This window comes from Cervus elaphus, chromosome 5, assembly GCF_910594005.1.
Source record: "Cervus elaphus chromosome 5, mCerEla1.1, whole genome shotgun sequence".
Lineage (NCBI taxonomy): Eukaryota > Metazoa > Chordata > Mammalia > Artiodactyla > Cervidae > Cervus > Cervus elaphus.
Genome location: NC_057819.1, coordinates 121,885,786 through 121,905,871, shown reverse-complemented (window position 1 = coordinate 121,905,871; position 20,086 = coordinate 121,885,786). Strand labels below are relative to the sequence as shown.

The 20,086-nt window shown below is 48.8% G+C and overlaps 1 protein-coding gene across 1 annotated transcript in view; it reads left to right on the top strand.

Annotated features, from left to right (window-relative positions):
* Nucleotides 1–20,086, top strand: part of TBCD (tubulin folding cofactor D) — a 142,752-nt gene that overhangs the window by 52,432 nt on the left and 70,234 nt on the right. The window lies entirely within an intron of this gene.

The following is a 20,086-nucleotide window of genomic DNA, read 5'->3' as shown; positions in this document are numbered from 1 at the left end:
TACATTCACAAATGAAAAGTCAGCTTTCTGAGTAGTGTTTGTGTTGGCCTGCATACAAACGTTCTGTGTTTATGTTGATTTGAATGATATTATTATTATATGTGCTGCCGAGGCGAGCACGATTTGAATGATATTAAGATGCGATGAGCCTGTGAGTAAGCAGTTGTCCTCATGTGCTTTCACCTTCCACTGCCCACCTCGGACAGTAGCCCGTCCCTGCCTGTTCTGGCCTTACCAGAAGGCAGAAAAGCTTAACAGCCCTCCTGGCAAGAGGAAACCAGAGTGAGTGGTGCCTAATTTTAGAAATGATTGGATTCTGGGTGGAACTCAGCCCAGCCTTTAACCTGTAGAAGGGGCCTCCAGATTTCTTCCCCAGAGTCCTCCTGTCCCTGCCCACCCCTCAAGCTTAATTTCCTGAATTTCCTTCAGAGGCTGCTCTGCACACCCCTGGGCTCTCACTCTGCCTCATAAACTGAAGCTGAGAACAAAAGACGTGAGGTCTGGGAGGATCTCGGCAGGGCGGGCGCGGCTGCGTGTCCAGGATCAGCCCATGGGGTGACTGTGTCTTAGAGAAAGCCTGTGGGTGGGGAGGGCTGGGGGCGGTGGTGGTGAGGAATCGAGGCCGGCACTTTAATTTGCATAAAAGAATGTCGAAAGGACTTAGCTTCTCAATATTTTTAAACACTTTAAAAAATAAACTTATAAAGGAAATAACTTGCAACTGCAGTTTTGTTTTAAGGAATGAGTAAATATGGTTAGTTCTGAGCCTTGTGAAATTGCTTGTATAAAGCATCACCTTCTAGACATTGGGTTGGTTAAAACACTGAGTTGGAAAGCAGCCCTTTAAAAATAGAGAAATATGCATGGGAAATCTAAGAGACTTGTTTTCACAGAATAAAACGTAGCTACCGTCTCACACATTGGAGATGAGGTAATGGGTAGTTTGCGAGAGGAGGGCTTAAGTGGGGAGGGAGTGGGATTTTAATTTCACTTGGATATCTTCTTTAAAAAAAAAAAAAACAAACAACTCTGATCTTACTCTCAGCAGACTGGTTCCTCTGCTCATTATGTTCATATTTCTCAAAAACACAAAGAACCACTCTCCTCCCAACAAGCTGCCTCTGTTAACCTGTTTTTTTGCCCCATCCCCTCGAAGACATGTTTCTGAGAAGTGGTTTGGGTGGCCTGCTGTCTTCTGTCGTGGGGAGAGTTTCTGCAGAGCAGGGTTGCTCGGGTGCATAGTTTGGACGAGAAGTGAGATTTTTGGCTGCCCCCGAATTGGAGAGGCGGGGTCTGCAGGCCCTCTTTGGGGGTGTTCATTGGTAGGGTACCAGGTGGGCAGCGGCCAGCCCAGCGGCACCTGGTGCCTGACTCTCGCCCGCCTTCCTCCTCTCCCACTGGGAACGATTGCGGGAACTACGCACAGTGTGAAAGCCCAGCTCGGGTTAAACATGTGGTCACAGCTTTGCGTCTTCCTAATTTCCCTTTTATTAAGGGAAAATGTGAAATAGTTTACGAGTTCAGTCCATACCTTGTGGGGCAGGTGTGCCCTGGGCTATAAAAGCATGATTTCCTGCCTCCCGTCAGGAAGCGATTCCAGCCAGCTCGGGGCCAGCCTGATAAGTCAGGGCAACCTGTGCTGGCACGTCCCATTATGCTCCCTGATTCTGAAGGCGTGAGAACCTCTGCAAGTCAGGTTCCCATGATTGTATAGGATATGTTATGGCAGAGATCTGAAAACTGATGATTTCATCACTAGCTGGAAGCACGGTGATCAAAATGATGACAGTTGCAAAACGTTTTATCAGGTGTGAGCCCCGAGAGTCCTGGTGGTACCAGGAGTGAACACAGACACACACCTGCTGCACCACCCCGGACCCGCGAGCCCAAACCAGCCGAAAATCCCTCGGTTTTAAGATGACGATGGTGTCAGCTTTAAAAGCAGTATTGTTTGATATTGCTCATACTTTGAGGCCAAAATATAAAATAAGCTCACTTTGGTTAAGTTTCCTCAAAGGTTTATAGGAGATCGGTTGTATGTAAGTTTTCACAGCATTACTCAATAGTTTGGGAATTAATTGCTCTTATGTTAATATGTACTTCTTTTCAGTCAGATGATACTGTGCCCGCAGTTTCGGTCTGAACCTTTTGTTCTTGGTCAGCTAGCTTACGAGGACAGTGAACAGGTTCTCAGGGGATGCTTTCCTTTGTGCCAGTATTCTGGGAGGTGAGAGTATTCCGGGGCGCAACTGTTGGAAGGCGAGCCTGGATGGAGTCACAGGGGCAGCAGTTTTAGTAGCTTTGAGTAAACTGACCTCTCCAGGGTTGCACAATTCACTAATTAAAACAAGGGAGTGCAGCTGCTGCAGACGCCGATGGAGACGAGCTAGTTCACTGGGTTATAAAAATGCAATCATGTCAGAGAAGTAAATGGGGTAAGATTGAGGCTTCTGTAAGCTTCCAAAGGGGACAGCCTCTAGGAAGATGATGTCAGTCCGTGGGTTTTCTCCTGTCCAGGTGAGGTTTACAGGGTGAGAAGCTAAAGCTGAGTGCCCAGGACCTCGTCAGTCTGGCCAGCCACAGAAACAGGGTTTGCCCATCTCTGGTCAGTTTATATCTGCCAGACCTGGTGCAGGCTGGCAGCGGGGTGGGGATGGGGAAAGAAAGGGTGTTGTTGCCAAAACAATATAATCCAGAATTTAAGTTTGTAAATAGGAAGTTTAGATTAACATCAGAGGTGAGGTTTTTTCTGAAGGTGATAAGATTGGTGTTTCATGGTCCTTGTCCTGGGAAAGCTGGTACAGTCTGGGGGCTGGGGGGGGGGGCACACAGGGAGAGGTTAACAAAGCAGGGCCCTCGGTTTGGCTTTCCTGGGAGAACTGCAGCGTTAGCATGTTAGTTGAAAACGCAGATGTTAGCCTAGTCCTAGAAGGTTATTTGTGGGACAGCGTCTTTTACCCTTCTCACACCTATCACTGGGTCAGCAGGAGGCGTGGGGAGCCCTGCATGTCAGGTCAGGGTGCTGTCCTTGAATGCGGGAGGGGGTCCCCACCTGCCTTCCTGTCTGCGAGCAGCTGTTGGTGCGAGGTCTGCCCTCAGCTATGCCCTCAGCCGAGTCGGGTCCCACCCTGAGGGGCGTGGGTAGGGAGGGCCGCAGGGATGCCGTGGCCCGAGCCCACTCTGTTTCAGAACACCCTCCCGTGACCCTTCCCGTGCCGCCACCCCTGCCTGTGTCCCTCCTGAGGACCGGGGAGCCGGCTGCGGCGTCCCCTCCCACAGGCCCGGGCAGCTGGGTGGTGCTGTCCATAGGGCGATCTGAGCCGCCTGTGGTTTCGTGTCCATGGGGCTTTGTCTGCCTGTTTCGGAAGCACTGAGGTGCCAGTGCGTGTCTCTCAGCAGCCTCCTAAGTGTGGACAAGTGTCTCCATAGTTGCCGGTCGTTAGGGTGATAGTGAGTGGCCGGTATGTTTAACAATTTTCTAGAGAGTCTGAACTCCGAAAAACAGGCAAGAGAAAGATGTTTTTTGAACTTTGATAGGACACAATAGAGGTAATTACAGCTTAACTTTATGGGGCATTGCTGTGACGTGCCGGGTAGCTATGCATGTCATGCGTACTAACCTCTGCACTGGAAGAATCTTCCACCCTCCCCGGTGGTGTCCAGCTGCCTGGCAGGGAGCCTCGCCAGGTAGCGCGTTCTGAAGGGCATGCTATAATTACGATATTGTGATGTGGCATTATTGCATAACTCAAGGACACGCCATTGTCGCCTACCCACTGGGGTGTCGCAAGAACGAGATTTGTGAGTTTTACTCCCAATTGAGCTTTTCCAGTGATTAACCACCACTCCCTTCCAGACTTTCAGTTCTTTAAAATGAAGGATAAACATCAGGGCAACCATGACCTAGGGTAAAAGATAGTTTTCTGGAATATAGTTTGGAGAAATGGATCCAGGAAGACAACCAGGGGCTCTTTTCTGGTTTCAGCCAAAGACTCTGGATTACAGACAGTGTTCAGCAGTGAACGCGCAACTTTAACGTTCGGGCCATCTCCCTAGAGCCAGAGCCCCAAACTGCCCGCCTCCTCACCTTAAAGCACCAGGTTAAAGCATTGGAAGGATTTGGCTAATACAAAATAAAAATCAGGATAACAAATAGACAGGTTTTCATTACATTAAGTCTGATGTTGGCCAGTCTGACCAATAATTTGGTCAGTAATTGTTTTCATGCAAATTTATGAGAAACTTTTTTAAGAGTTAAGAAAATTCCCTTTTTGTATGTACAGAGATCCTCTTTAGTTAGATGTTTTTTGTTTTCTTGGTAAGCTTATGTCAAAACTGCGCTTACTTTAAACTCCAGAAGGTTTGAATTTTTTTTCCTCTTTAATTTTTAATTTAAAATTTTTGGGGAGAGAATACATTCACAGAGTTTGGAATTCAAAAAGCAGTAAAAATAAAATCTCACTCCCACCTCTGCTCCCCAGGTCCCTTCCCCAGTGACTCCCAGTGTTAATCATTTTTTTAATCTAAAAGGTTGTAAAATTAAATTATAAATTAAGATCTGCAACTATCTATATATGTGGTCCTTTTAATTGTTAATTTTTTAAGGTGAAGAACAGATAAGCATAACATCAAATTGAGTTTGGGTTTAAAGTTGTTGAATTTTATGGTAGAAACGAGAACTTCACATCCAAATAAACTCATTTATACTCTTAGAATAAAGTGTAAGCCTTATTAAAAGTTTTGTAATAATGGTCTCCTTTCCAGCAGTGCACCTGCTGGGTCCTGAGTAATCCGTAGAGAAAAGAGCAGGGCAGAGAGACTCTGGGCAGGTGATTCACTGAGCAGATAGTTTTAAAATATATCTGAGAGGAGTTTTCAAAGAAAACTCGCGTTTGAGAAGAAATAGTAGGTACAAATAGTAGGTACTTACCAGAGGTGGAGAGGTAGAAGCTGTGGCTGCCGGGCCAGAGCAGGACCTGTTCTCACGCTTGCTCTCGCTGAAACTGGAGCCGGCTGTTCCAGTGGGAGGGATTTAATGTAGGAGTCGAGCCCTCGGGGCGTAGAGATGCACCTGATATTCCTCCCGCCCGCAGCTACGATTCAAGTGTTTGCACCCACCAAGCTGGCCAGCCAGCGCCACCTCCATGCCTCACGGCAGCTCCCTGCCCAGGTTTCCTGAGTGCCATGGTAGTGCCGCCTGGCTCTTTGTGAACTTGGGGGTTGCACACATTCGAGGTGAGGGTAGAGGCCTCCCAGGGGAGCTGTGGTGTGTGCAGGCGGCGGCAGCCAATGCTGACATTTAGCCTGAAATGCATCTCTTCTAACGGATGCCGACAGCCCCGGTGTCCTCCCCGTGAGGGTTTGACGGAACCTTTGTCACCCTCCACCCCGGGGACTGGGAGACCTGCCCGGGTCCTCCTGGAGAGCCGGAGGGGGGCCGCCTGGGCTGCCGCGGCAACCTGCCGGTGCACGCCCAGGACCAGCCCTGAGTAAGGCTGCCCTGCTGCATGGCTGTGTGCTGCTGCTGGGAATGGCCTCCATGCCTTTCCTTGGTCCCCCTTTTTTTCTCTTCAGATGATTAAGACGCTTAGTTTGTGATCCAGGGCACCCCCCACACCCCTTCAACTGCTTGCTATCAAGTCTCTGGCTGCCTCCCTTCTCTCGGGGAGGCTGCATGTGGTGCAGGTGTGGGGATGGGGAGATGGGTGTGCATGGCGTGAGTGTGGGTGCCAGGGTGGGCCTACCAGCCCAGATGCTGTTTTAGTTTTTTCTTTTTAGGCTTAAGATTTTACTTGGCTTTATTACCTTCATGTTGAATTGAAAAAAAGGTCTTTTAGTTACTTTCATCCAATTAGACATCCACATAATTTAGAGAGTAAGAAAAATAGTTCTGTCTTACCACAGAATAACAGTGGTTCCTGCTGCTCCCCTCAGCTCTTGCTGATGACAAGCCACCCAAAACAGGTGTCTTAAAAAACTTCCATTTTTATGATCTCAAGATTTTTCGGGTCAAGAGTCTAGCTTGCTCCAGGCCAGCCTTGTGTGCTGTGGCATTAGTGGGCACTCAGCTGCCTCATGTCCTGGGGGAGCAGCTGATCCCTCCTCCTCGCTTTGTTTTTGTCCAGAGGCCTCTCCAGGATGGCCGGTCAGTCTTATTCCGTGTGGGACTCAGAGTAGAAAGCACCACAGGATCACACTTGGCTCTCTTGGGTTTGAAGGAGGGGAGGGGCCCCAGCCTCTCAGTGGGAGCGTGTCACTGGCTGCTCCCCTCCCATCCCCCCTGCCAGGAGCCCCACTTGGACCTTTTCTTAGCTGATGATTTTGGAAATTTACCTCCTTGATTACAAATAACATTATTCTGTTGCTTGTTTTGTTCCCCCCACCCCCCTTCACTGTTCCCAGTTTTGGGTGTGGTCTGTTGTCTTATAGGGAGTGAGAATGTAGCTCTTTAACGCCTCTACCTCCACGCCTGCCTTCCCTGTCATCTGAGATTCCCTCTGCCTCTTTCCTGAGTTGGAAGCCAGGCTTCCTGGATCTCACATTGTCTTCTCTCTTGGGTTGATCCTTCGTTTGAGTATAAGTGAAGCACAGCCCTTTAGTAGGCTCCTTAGAAAGAATGCAAGAGAGGCAAATCTTTGAGACCCTGAATGATTGGAAGTGTCTTTTTTTCTGCCCTTCTATCTAGTTGATAGTTTGGCTAGGTATAGAATCCTAGGCCAGAAAGTATTTACTGTCAGTGTTTTGAAAGTGTTTTCCATTGATCTGGCTTTCAGTGCTGCTTCTGAAAAGTTTGATGTGATTCTCATCCCTGACTCTTTCCCTGCAAGATTTTAGTATGAAAAATTTCAGACATACAGATGAGTCACATAATTCACATAAGTGAATGCTCAGACTCTCAGCACTGGTTCTGCAGTGAGCGTTTTCTCTGCCCTACCACTCAGGGTATTCTGCATTCCCTCCTCTTTTCCACATGTCGATCCATCTCAAGCATTTGTTGCATTTCAAAGACAGATGTGTTCAGCAGGCGTGTTGTTAACTATTAATACTTCTTTTGAAGGTAGAATTCACATGTGATGAGCGCACAGGTCCCATTCACATGTGATGAGTACCCTTCCCTGAGTCTTGGGCATGCCTTCAGTTGGGAAGTAGAGCACTATGATCACTACTCGGAAGCAGTTGCTGGCTGGATTTTCTTCCATTATAGATTAGTTTTACCTGTTGTAAAATTTTGTGTAAATGGTGATTCCTGATTCTTCACATGCCATTGCTTCTCTCCTGTAGGCTCTTTTCTCTCTTCTCAGCGTTCTCACTTTCTTTAGCTTTCTTTTCTGACCCTTCTATCCTGATATTAGGATTTTTGCTTTCCATGAGTTCATGCATGTTCTCTGAGTGTTCCTTTCTTAGTATCTTATTCTTAGGTAGTAATTGCAGTAGGCTTCTCTTATTTCTCTGGGAATTTTAATGATGGCTTTTGACAGGTGGTGCTATTCCTTCTGCAGTCTCCCTTTCTTCCACAAAGCTTTTCTTTTTTCATTGTGATCCCTCCTTCACCTGCTTATCATCACCAGAGTTTACTCTCTTGGTGGAGCAGGTTGAGTGTTTATTAGATGTAAGGCCCTGTGCTGAGTAAACATTCTGTCTCTATTAATCCATTTAATAACTGCAGTAACTCTTTGAAATGGGAACTTCAGGAGCCTGATTTGCAGTCAGGCAGCACAGAGAGGGTAAGTAACTTGGCCAAGGTCACCCAGCCTCAAGGACAGCAGAGCAGAGTCCTCTAGGCAGTGAAAAGGTTGCCCCGGGGGAGGGATGCCATGTCTGTGAGTTGAATCAGGGACTTGTACTCTGTGGCTGCTACCAAGACATTTGAGTCTTGACTCCATTCTTTCATCCTCCTATGGCTTAGAGTAGTTGTCTGACCTGGGCCTCAGCTTTCCTATGTGTAGAAGGTGCCCTGGAGGCCTCTACTCCTGGATTTTTTTGGAACCTGATGGGTTAATTACAGTATCCCACCAAATTGTGTTTGTACGATGGGAATGGTATGTGTCACAGAACAAAACATTTTTGATGAAGGAAGCAGATCATTTATACTTTCGACCTTACAAGTAAATACCAGTTAGTTTTACTTTCAGTTGTTAGTGCTCCTTTGGGATATGGCATCCAGAGGAAAGGAAAAGGAAATGAAAACTCTACAGAAAACCCTAAGCATAATTTCATTTTCTCAAATTTTGGTTGTTGTAAAGGACAGTAAACATTAATTCGTTCATTAAGTTCCTAGAGAAGAGCATGTGTTCTTTTTTACTCACTGGCTGTGCTAGGCTTTCGTTGTTGGCACGTGCCGCTTTCTTTAGTTTGGCAAGTGGGGGCGGACCTTGGTGCACTGTTGTTGCGGAGCACAGACTCTAGGTGCACAGGCATCAGTAGTTGCAGCTTGTGGGCCTTGGAGCCCCGGCCTAAGGCCTTTCATGGTGTCTTATGTTCATGCACATGTGCTCACTAGGCCTTTGTTCATTGGTTGGAGAACCAGTCCAGGGGATCAGAACAGACACATTCTCAGACTCCTGCAGGAGGCCCAGGACTGATCCACCTCGCTTGAGCTGAGTGTTGTGTGTGCAGGGGCTGGACTTGCGCCCACCAGGGCTTCAGGGTCCTCCCCTGTCAACATGTGAGAGCTGGGCCTATGAGACCAAGTGTGGGGAGCATGGGGCACATGCTGGCAGAGGTGGGCGCTGGAACTGTGATTGTCTTTGTCCGGTGAGGTACTTGGTGTCTCATTTAAAAAAAAAAAAATCCTGAGGGTATCAGTTGATCTTTTGCTTATCAAATAGTTGAAAAATAGAAATGAAAGTAGAGTTTATTTGGCTGTCCAGTGAGGCAGGCCAGGGGATGTGGGAGTGTCCAGGGAAAGTTTCATTGTTGGACGTTTACCTTCCTTTGATGAGTAAGTGGAGGGCTTCGTTTGTAACTTGAAGTCTGAGATGTGTAATGCATTACTTGACTTTTAATTTGCTTGTGATCCCAGTAAAGGCCACTGTTGGGACGTCTGTGGGACTGGAGCTGCTCTGTGTTTTGGAGGGGCGCGCGCCGGCCGCTTCCCAGCCCGGCCGTGCTGTGTCCTGTGCTCCCGGACGGTGGCCGTAGGGCTTCCGGTTTCGGTGTCTGTGGCCTGTGGGCAGCTTTTGTGCCGGCAGCTCCCGGGACTCCTCCCTGCTGACGCCTTCCCCCAGGGAGGTGTGGAGCCCAGCCGAGCTGAGCTGGACCCAGGGCTCCTCCTCACCTGGCCAGCCCCCGTGGGGGCCCGGGCTGGGAGGAGGGGTTCTGCTTTGGGCAGGGTCTCCGAGCCCAGTGTGATCCGGGCTGTGGCTTCTGTGTCTCAAGTGAAACTTGAAACCATGAGCTCCGGCTTGTTTTGTCTTTGGCTGGGAGACTGATTCAGGTTTGTGAACTTGGGCCAAGATTCGAGGGTTCCCACAGCTTTCCTCTCTTCTTCCCCTCTGTCTGCCCAACAGTATCTGCCGATGTTTCAGGGTCCTCGCTGGTCCCTCATCAGGCTCGTTATGTTTTTCCCGGGGCAAGTGATGTGGTGCTTGCTTCCTTTTATTGAATTTGTGTGTGTGTATGTGTTTGTTTATTCATTAAACACATTTTTTTTTCGGCTGTGCCATGTGGCTTGTGGGATTTTAGTTCCCCAAGCAGAGACTGACCACGTGCCCCCTGCTGTGGAAGCAGAGTCCTGACCACTGATCCGCCAGGAAATTCCCTGAATTTGTGTTTTAAAAGGGCTTTTTACCTGATGTCTCTGGATATGTTCACAACTGCATGTAGAAGTCACTTAGTTAAAGCAAACAAGGCCAAGGAAAAAATTAGCACACTGATTTGTTTTTGTCTCTTGCTACAATTAACATCAGTGAAAACGTAGCAATAAAAGAGCTGTGAACAGACTAAAGACAGTGGGGAACAGGCCCCTGTAGTCAGTCGTTCCCTTTTTCTGCTTGAGCCCGGCTGCCAGCCCTCTTGTGTGTGGTGTCGCATTGCACCGCCGGCCTGGCTAACTTCCTGAGCTTGGCCTCCAAGGCCACCGTAGAGCTCCACCCATGCCTTGAATCTTTTCTCCTTTAATTTCCAGACATTGTTTTGATTCTTTTTAAAATCTTCCTTGATTCCTTCACTGTGGTTTTCATTCCTCTTCTTATATGTTTAGTACTCTAGGCCTCCGTTTGCAATGTTATTTTTTTTTTTTTTTTTAAGATTTATGTATTTATTTTTGGCTGCGCTGTGCCTTTGTTGCTGCACATAGGTTTTCTCTAGTTGCTTCTCTAGTAGTAGGACTACTCTTCATTGTGATGATGGGCTCTATAGCACCGGCTCAGTAGTTGGGGTGTATGGGCTTAGTTGCCTTGCGGCATATAGAATCTTCCCACAGGGACTGTCCGCTGCATTGGCGGGCAGATTCTTAACCAACTAGACCACCAGGGGAAGCCCCTCCAGTGTTCTCTTTTAGGTTCTCTTTTTATATGGAGTGTTGGGTTTCTGTCCTTTGGTGGCATCTGAAGACTCTCCGTCACGTGTTTGCTTTTCTTGTGTGATTTTACCATGACTGCCTTTCACTCCACCTGTTTCGAGGCAGCCGGTTATGATGTTTGTCTAGAACCCGGGGGACAGCCTGGAGCCGGCTTCCTGTGTGTCCTTCAGCATGGGCTCATCCCCCTCTAGGTGGTTCACGCGGCCCAGATGGGGCTTTGACCCTTCGTGGAACTCCCCCTCTTCCCGGGTCGTGGAGGGCGCGGGGCACTGCCGGCAGCTGTGCTTGTCCTTGTTCCCACCAGGAGTTCGGGCTGGGTGGCCTGGAGGCCTTGCAGGGTCTCAGCAGGCCCAAGGCCACGTGTCCCAAGTTGGCCTGGGTGTCAGACCCCAGCCCTTGGCTGTAGGGCAAGTGGTGCTCCCAGGCATGCTTGCCAGAAATAATAATCAAAACAGCAATTTGAGAATCTTCATTGAGTACCTCCTGGGCACCAGACATTGTTCTGAGTCTTCCTGGTCACCCTGGGGACCGAAGCATTCAGGTGAGAAGGGGAGGGCTCGTCCAGAACCCAGGTAACGATTGCTCCCTCTTCCTCCAGCCCTGTCTTGGAATGTTCCTTTCCACAGGCCACCACCACACTGCTGCAGTGCCTGAGCTGGGTCCCTCTGCCAAGATCCCGTCCCCTTCTGGCTCTGAGGGAAGGGTATACGTGAGGCGGAGGTCAGGCAGTGGCCACGCACTCCTGGGGCAGATCCTGCGGCAGTGCTCTCATTGATGGTGTGTGTGGACGCTTGTCTGCTGACACCGTGATATAGCTGCTCCCCTCACCCCGTCCTGTCACGGCTCCTCCCCCTTCTCCAGGACCCCTCCCCAGCTCATCCAGACTCAGAGGCAGTTCCGTGGTGAGGTGTGCCAGCTCTTCAACAGCGTGACTGCATCCTCCACGTTGACGGCTGGGAGGCCAGAGGGTGGATGTGAGCATTGCAGCACGTGCTCAGAGGTCCCCCTTGTCCTTGCTGTCCCCTCCCCATGCCCAGATCCCGCCGACACCAGTAGCAGAGGCAGAGGGAACAGATGTGGGTAGCCTGGTCATTTGGCATCATCCGTGACTGACACAAGTTGCTGTTATACTCGAGGACGTGAGAAGCAGAAATCATAGGGCTCCAGGGATAAATGGACAAATCTGGTGTCGTCCTGAGAACTCAGAACACGTCTCTCTCCATTGCTGACAGTTCATTTATGAAAGAGAATAGTGGGATGAACTGGAATAGCAGGGAGCCTTGTATCTAAGACTTAGACAGCAGGAGACAGGCCTGATTGTGTGGGTTCACGTAGGGCTGTGCAGCTGTGGTCGAGGGGATGCTTTCTTGGACACGGGAGCGTTTACAAATGCTGCACGTTTACTAGTAAGGCTGTAAAACAAGTCTCAAGAAATTTCAAAGAACCACTGGTGTACAGACTACATTCTTTGACCAACAAAACAATGAAATTGAAAGTTGGATACAGAAAGATAAAGGCATGACATGAGTGTTTAGTTTGAAAATATATGGATTTCTTTTTTTTTTTTTTTGAGTTTTCATAACACTTTCTGTCATTATGGATTTCTAAATAACACAGGAGTTAAAGAAGAAATCCCAATAGAAATTTTGCAATAAAATTTTAAAGGTAGAAATGAACAGTAATACAGTTGTATATCAGACCTCTCCAGATGCAGCTAGCAGCTTACTTACAGGGCAACCTAAAACCTTAAGCAGGAATTGTGAAACCATGGCCTGCAGGCCCAAGCTGGCCTTGGCCTGTTTTTGTATGGCCTTGGAGCCAAGAGTGGTTATTCCTTTCTTTCTCCCAACATTGTTTTCTTCTTCTTTTTTTTTTTTTTAAAGAAAAGGGAAGCAGCCAGTGGTCTGCAAAATCTCACTGTTTGGGCTCTGGCCCTTTGTAGAAACTGCTGCTAACCCCTACCTTATCCTTCTTCTAACGTCGTAAGGAGGAGAAGAAAGGCTCAAACTGCCAAGGAAAGAGCGCGGGTGGTAGCAGGGGAGACAGTGAAAGGGAGCACAGGAAATGAGTGAGGGAGAAGACACAGGTCTGCAAGGATCAATGGCCAAAAAGGCCTCCCAAAGAGAGACTTCTGGCTCATCAACAGAGCAGGAGGAGAAGCGAATAAACCATAGTAGACACCCGGATGGGGGCTATAAGACAGGTCCTGCAGAGAATAAAGCCACATGTTCAGACTGTCTTTTGCTGGTAACTTTGATAGCTCAGACAAAAAGAGACATTCTTAGAAAAATATGATTTATCAAAACTGACCCCAGTAGAAGTAGAAAGGTAACTTATCTGCTTGAAGTATCCTTATTGATTACTTGATTGATTACTTATTGATTGCTTATCTATGAGATTTTAAAAATAGGTTCATTGAGATATAATTTAATTCTGTACAGTTCACCCATTTAAAGTGTACAGATCAGTGGCTTTTAGTTTATTCACAGAGTTATGCACCACAGTCAGTTCTAGAACATTTCATTACCCCCAAAAGGAACCCCATGACCCTTAGCTGTCATCCAAAACCCCTATCCTCCTCAGCAATGCACAGTCACTAATCTACCTCCTATTGCTGTGGACTTGGCTAATCTGGTTGTTTCTGATAAATAGAATAATAAAACATGTGGTCCTTCGTGACAGGATTCTCTCACTTGGCATGATTCAAGGCTCATCCACGTTGTAGCATGTGTATTTCATTTTTTTGCTGAAGATTACTGCATAGTATGGTGTATTAGTTGGTTCAGGCTGCTATAACAAAATACCCAGACTGAGTGGCTGAAACAACAGTTTTGGAGGTTAGGTGTCCTGAGATTAGGGTACTGGCAGGATTGTTTCTCTCAAGGCCTTTCTCCTTGGCTTGCAGATGGCCACCTACTTGCTGTGTCTTCACGTGCTTGCCCTTTGATCAGTGTCTGTGTCCTGGATGGACAACAGCCCTATTGGATTTGGGCCCATCCGTATGGTCTCATTTTACCTTAATTACCTCTTTAAAGGCCCTGTCTCCAAATGCAGTCCCATTATGAGTTATTGGGGGGATATAATTCAGCTCATAGCAGAAGGACAGACCACATTTTGTCTATCCTTGTGTCAACAGATGTAGATTTGGCTGCTGCTTTATGTTCCTGCCAGCAGGGCATGGGTTCCAGTTTCCCCCATATCCTCACCAGCCCCTATCATTTTACATTAAAAAAAAAAAAAATTGTAACCAATCTAGTGGATATCTCATTATGGCTTTCATTTGCATTTCTCTGGTGACTAATAACATTGAGCATCTATTCAAGTCCTTTGCCCATTTTTAAATTGGGTTGTCTTGTTGTTGTTGAACTATACAAACTCTTTGTGTTTTCTGGATTCTAGACTTTTAGATCAGGTAGACAATTTGCAAATATTTTCTCCAGTTCTGTGGTTGTCTATTTTCTTGCTCTTGTACTGTGTCATTTTTGATGTAGAAATTTCACCCCCTCCCTTTTTTTTGGCCGTGCTGTGTGGCTTGCAGGATCTTAGTTCCCCAGGGCTTAAACCTTCACCCTCGTCAGTCCCAGCCACACAGAGTCCCAACCATGGGACTGTCAGGGAATTCCCTCACCGTTTCTTTAATTCTCTCATTTGAGTTCTTTTTCTCTTTATGTGTGCAATTTTGGGGGATGGGAACGTGTATATACATGTATATGTATGGTTTTTTAAAGAGTTATCTTTTTTTGTTTTTAAAATTTGGTAACTTTTTAAAATTAGTATTGAGATTATGAAATAATTCATAGTTTGAAGGAAGTATTAAGCATGCCTAAGTGGTGTGTGTTTAGAATTTATAGTAGACACAAGTATGGAAGTCATGCAAATTACAAAACATCTTGTATCATATTACTTGATGTTATTTTTAAGAGTTGAAATTCATAGTTTGGTTCAAAATCAAGATTGTGACATTTATGATTATGAAGTGATTTAGTTGTGTGTCAGTTATATACAGTGTGCTCAGAAAGTCATGTCTGTCCACACAGTTTATTATTTTAGACACTTTGATAACATTTATGCTATTTTAGTGGAAAATCTTGTTCTGAATCTTTTAATGAGAAATTTTTCTACCTGGAAAAACCCTTCGTCCACTAATTTATTTCTACCTCTCCTCATGTCACCCGTTTCTGCTCGCAGCAAGCCTGTTTGGTGTTTGAAGTCCATGCAGGTCGGCTGATTGGATTGGGGAGCTAGTTGTTAGCCAGGAAGACAGCTGGTGGGTTCACTCCACTTGCGTTTCAGGTTTGCTCATGGAAGGAGCCTGTTAGCAGGTAAGGGAAGGCACCGTGGCCCCAGGATGAGGACGTGGTGAGGTTGGTGTGATGTGCTTGGGGTGAGGTTACCGTGCTCGCTGCCCCCGTGGGCGAGGCTGCCTGGCACACAGCAGTTCTCGCTCCCATAGGAGCCTCTTCGGGGCTGGACGGCTGCAGGTGCTTCCCTGCCTGGCTCCCGCTGTGAAAGCCACGGGGCTGCCGCTCTGTTCTTCATGCTGGTGTGGCCTGGCCCTGGCCCCAGACTGGTCCCGGGCTTTGGGAGGGCAGCCCGCAGGAGTGCCCTGGGGAGCAGCCCAGTGGTCACACCAGGGGAAGATGCACAGGCCTAATTTCTCACCCGGCAGGCCTGGTGCTGCTGCAGGGTTCTCCGCTTGCTCTGTGCTTGGGTGCCGTGAGAGTTGAAGCATAGCTCGGGGGGGGTGGGGGTTCCAGATCTTCAGGGGCTACAGTGGGCAGCAGAGGAGTGCTAGGGGGCCCAGGAAGTGAGGGCGGAGCTCTGCCTGGGCTGTGTCCTGGGGACGGGCCCGTGGTGGGGGTACCTGGCGTTATCTGGGCCAAGCTCTGCCCCTCCCTGGTGGGACAGCCCCTTGCTGGGCGGGCACCACCATGCCTGAGGGTCTGCCTTCACCCTTGGAGGTCAACATGCGAGGTCGCTGGGGCAGGCCAGGCAGTGTGCTGTGTGAGATGCTTGGCCTATGGTTGAAAGTCTGCCATGCACACTCCCCTGTCCCAGCTCTCCAAGCCGGTGGCCCAGGTGGTTAGATGAGAGAAGAAAACTCTTCAGAGAACTTACCCTCAGCCAGGTGCAGGCGTGTCATCAAACACGAGTGACCCGTCGTCTGACATCAACCCTCCTTCCTTCTTCTGGCCACCTGACCATGGGCCAGGCCTCCAGTCCATTGACCCTCAGCTCGGTGAAGGGGGATCTCTGGCAGCATAGTCCTCCAGTCTTGCCAGTCCTGAAATTTGTGCCCTGGACACTCTTGGGGCCAGTGGCGGCCTGGGCACTGTGGCCAGGAATCCAGGGATGTGAGTCAGTGGCAGAACTGGTCCCTGACTTCCTGGTTAAGCCTTTAATTCTCTTGAACGCTTGTTTTTGCTTCTTTCAAGTTGTTGTACTTGGGCCACTGTGTCGTCAGCCGTGGGCGTTTCCTGCGCCAGCGGCACAGCCGCGCTGCCCTCCTCCGTCCCGCCCCCTCTCGTGCGTGGCCTTTGGCGAAGGGACTGGACGGGCAGGCACCAGGCCCCGCGTGCTGTGTCCTAGGCAGAGGGCAGAGGGACGGAAAGAGCCTGTGTTATCTTTCCCCGAGGAGGGTTATTCAGAGATCACGAGAGTTTAATTTGACAAGAACCATTACTTAGGTGGCCTGAAAAGAAAGTTCTGTAGACTGAGGCCGGGCAGGGGAGCCAGCACCCCCTGTGACAACTGAGAACCAGGAGACGCTCTGGCTGTGCTGCGACTGCGAAAGCAGGGGGACGGTTCTGTCTGCCGAAGATGGGACCCCTCTGGGGGTTCACATCTCACCTCGCTTCTGGGGTGTTGGGAGAGTGTGTTCCTTGTCCCCAAGTCCTGGCCCCTGGCATGCACGGTGGGCAGCTGGGCCAGGTGTGGGCAGCACCGCTGAAATGGTTTTGTGCCTGTGTTTTCCCGGCAACAGCTTCCCCTGGGTACCCTTTGGCGTCCTCTAGCTCGAATTTAATAAACCACGGCTGGGTGAGGAGAGAGCCCCTGTTCAGCGGCATTGCTCCAGGCACTGTGGTGGTGCTTGTCTTCGCTGCTGACAGAGTGACAGCTGCTCACGCACAGCCCTGACTCAGCGGGAAGTGTGTGCTGGCCGCAGGCTCTGCAGGCGGGTGGCCCCGCGCTGGGTTCAGCGGGGATGAGGTGTGGGGGCCGCCTGCTCCCTCCTCCTGGGATGCTCTTCCTACTCGCAGATCCGGGAGGGGGGCTGTCGGGGACTTAGAGAAGGTAGGGTGTTTTGATCTCAGAGAGACTGAAAATTTAGGCTTTCAGTGTTGGAAAAAGGGAATCAGTCTGTCAGTAGAAGAGTATTTTCTCTCTGAGGGTTATTTCTAAGTGAGCAGTTGTATTTGAATTTTAGCATAGTCCAGTGATGATTCAGTTTAGAAACTTTGTTTCCCAGCTAAGAGTTAAAGCAGTCAGTTCCCACGGTGGCCATGGAATCAGTCACCAGCGGAGATTTCTAAATGTCCAGGCGGCCACCCTAGATTGGAGACCCTCCTCAGCAGGCAGTTTTGCCATGTGCTGTGGGGCATATGGGTTGTGACCAGCTGCGGAAGGCTCTTCTCCTTCATGGTGTGACTGGGATGTGGGGGCTGGTCACCTGGGTGGAAAGTAGCTCCTTGCTTTTTCATGCTCCTTCTTTGGGGAGTCTCGTTAATGTGTTTGGAGATGCAAGGATTCTACCTTAATCATCTCTTTCTGTGACTTTCTAGTAGTCCAGGGGCCTGTGCTGAGAGAACCAATCCGCAGTTCTGCCTGTCCCTTTAGTTGTATTGTCCACAAAGTGTCCAGGCACTAGACTTATTCACAGATCAAACTCATGTCACAGTTACTTTAGGCTAGGCGACAGGTCACGGGGTAGGAAAGAGGTTTTCCTCCAAAGCTTTAGACTGTCGTTAATATACATAAACTTTGGAGAAGCTGAAAGATTGCGGATGATAAGTGTATTTCAAGAGGGTAGAGAGGTGTCTGTTATCCTTCAGTTATAAAGAAGATTATGTTTGTGGGAAACATCAGGGAAATGTCTCCCGGAGCAATAGCTTAAGCAGTTTAAAAAATTTCAAGGGATGTGTGTGTTGTTTTGGAAAAGGAATGAGAGAGAAACACTTAGATTCACTCAGTTTTGTACCTACTGTGTGCGGTGCATCTTCTAGATGGTGTGGGTGGGGAGGCTGCTCTGGGGGCTGGGCTCCACATGCTGGCCCCCCATGATGCGTGCCTGGACCACCTTGAGGGGAGTAGGGGCTTAAGTGGGGGACCTGCATTCACTGGGAGGTGTGGTCCTCAATTCTTTCAAATGCTGATTCACCTTCAGGGGCCGCTCAGTGGACTAACACAGAACGTAGTACCATCGGGTTTAAACGGAGAGATGTCTCTGTCATGTACACATCACAGTTCTCGATGCTGGAAGCTCTCCGTGAGTCGGTTCTCAGGAGCGTCTTAAATGAAGTAAATGCTACACGGCCTCCTTCCTCTTCCTGTGGGGCCTTCTTCGTAGGCTCATTTCTTGGAGAAAGTGAGTAGAAGATGAGAAACCTTCCACATGCCTTTTAACTTCATTTGCTCTTCTGGGCCTCTGTGAAAGGATCCAGCATCTTGATTTCATGGAAAGTGCAGTTTGTGCTCAGAATTTATAAAACCTGCTGTGTCCTGTGCTCATGTCTTACTGGGACGTTGCCCTCGCAGCTATTGTCCCGCTGTCTTTGCTCACCTTCTGCGGTGGGCACACTTCCTGCCCTTCTTCAGTAATTCTTTAAGCCCCCGAGTGTGCTCATGTGACACTCGGCCCTGTGGGTGCTTCCTGACAGAGGTCCAGCTGTTGGTTCCTGTTCCGGCCTGCTCAGAAACAGCTGGCCCCAAGAGAGTGGCTTCAGGGAAGCCTTGTCAGTTTGCCTTGATGTTTGTTTATCATTTATGTGGATGGTGGCAGCAAAAAGGGTGCAAGTCGTCCTGTTTTCTGGGCCTGGTGGTAGGGGATTTGGGAACCCCACGACTTCTGTTTCTTCCTTGGAGGCCCTTCATCGCCCCCGCCCCGCCGAAGGCTCTCACACTCTCTCACACTCTCTCACACTCTCTCACACTGTCTCATACTCGCCTCGTGTTCAGTGTCATCTTCATAGCCTGTGGAAGTCGTGTTTCATTCGACAGGACCAGCAGCTCGTTTCCCCTGCACCAGAGAGCTGGTAACCGTGGAGATAATCTGTTTACTCAAAGCCGGCCCCACCACGGTCAGAGGGGCCAGCCAGCACTGAGTTGTCTTATTGTGTGCAGACCTGTCATGCCACCCCTGGAGATGGCCACACGTTAGACGTCCAGGGGATGAGGTGTGGTGGGGACGTGGGCACAGACCTGGGAGGTCAGCTGCGGGGCCACACAGGTCAGCCCCTGTCCTCAGTCATGGCGAGTTAAAGATCTTAACAACCCAAAGTTCATCCTGGGGCAGGGCCTCTGCGGCAGCACCCTGAGGGGATCAGATTCTAGAAGCAGCCACCACTGTCCCCTCGGATGCTTACTGCAGTGAAGAGAGGAGGTGCTTTTGTTTACATTCTATTGATACCTTAGTACATCAGTGTATTTTAATTGATTTTTAAAAAAAGACATGCAATTGTCTTTTAAAATAGGAAAGATACTCATCTAGGTTATTTTACAGTGTAGTCCAAAAAGTGACATTTAAAAAAATTAAATTTTTAAAGAAAAGCACTCTTGATTGAAATCTTTATTAAGTTTTGAACACCTGGGGTCATGTGAAGTCTGTGTTTTTGGAGTCGTGTTCCATCGTGGAAGGTCACGGAAACCGGCTGAGCACACTTGAGTCCAAGGTTACTCGAAGGGTTACTTGGAGCCATCTGGTTTAGAACAGTTTGTTTCTGTGCCAGGTGGATACCAGATGTTTAGTATAAACAGCCTAACCAGGAGTTCCCGTGGAAAGCGTACCTGCTCGTCCAGCCTCATGGAAACTTACCATGGTGGTCACAGGGGCATTTCCTGTGCTGGGCACTTGCTTTCCCAGTCGGCACCTTCCTTAAACCTCTTGGGAGCCCAGGGAGCTGGAGGGGAGGAAAGGGGTACCCGATGTTACCTGGGTGGATGCTCTGATAGCACAGGTGATGAGGAAGCCATGGCTCAAAGGTTGTCAGTTACTCGGCTTCATTGGTACTCTGCCATGGCCACCCCAGGGGTGAGGTAGGGGTACCACTCTGGGCTGGGGCTACCGCTTGGGGTAGGGGGACTGCTCTGGGCTGGAGGAGGACCCCTGTGTGTGTGGTGGGTTAAAGAAGAGCACTTCTGATTGAAATCTTGATTAAGTTTTGAATACCTGGGATCATGTGAAATCTGTGTTTTTGTCTTCCTGTGGCCTTGGCTGATGTCAGATCTTTTTTTGTTTTTGGTGGTTCTTATTTATTTTTATTGAAGTATAGCTGATTTACGATGTTGTGTTGATTGTTTGCAACATTCTTTTCCATTATGGTTTCTCCCAGGATGTTGACTGTGTAG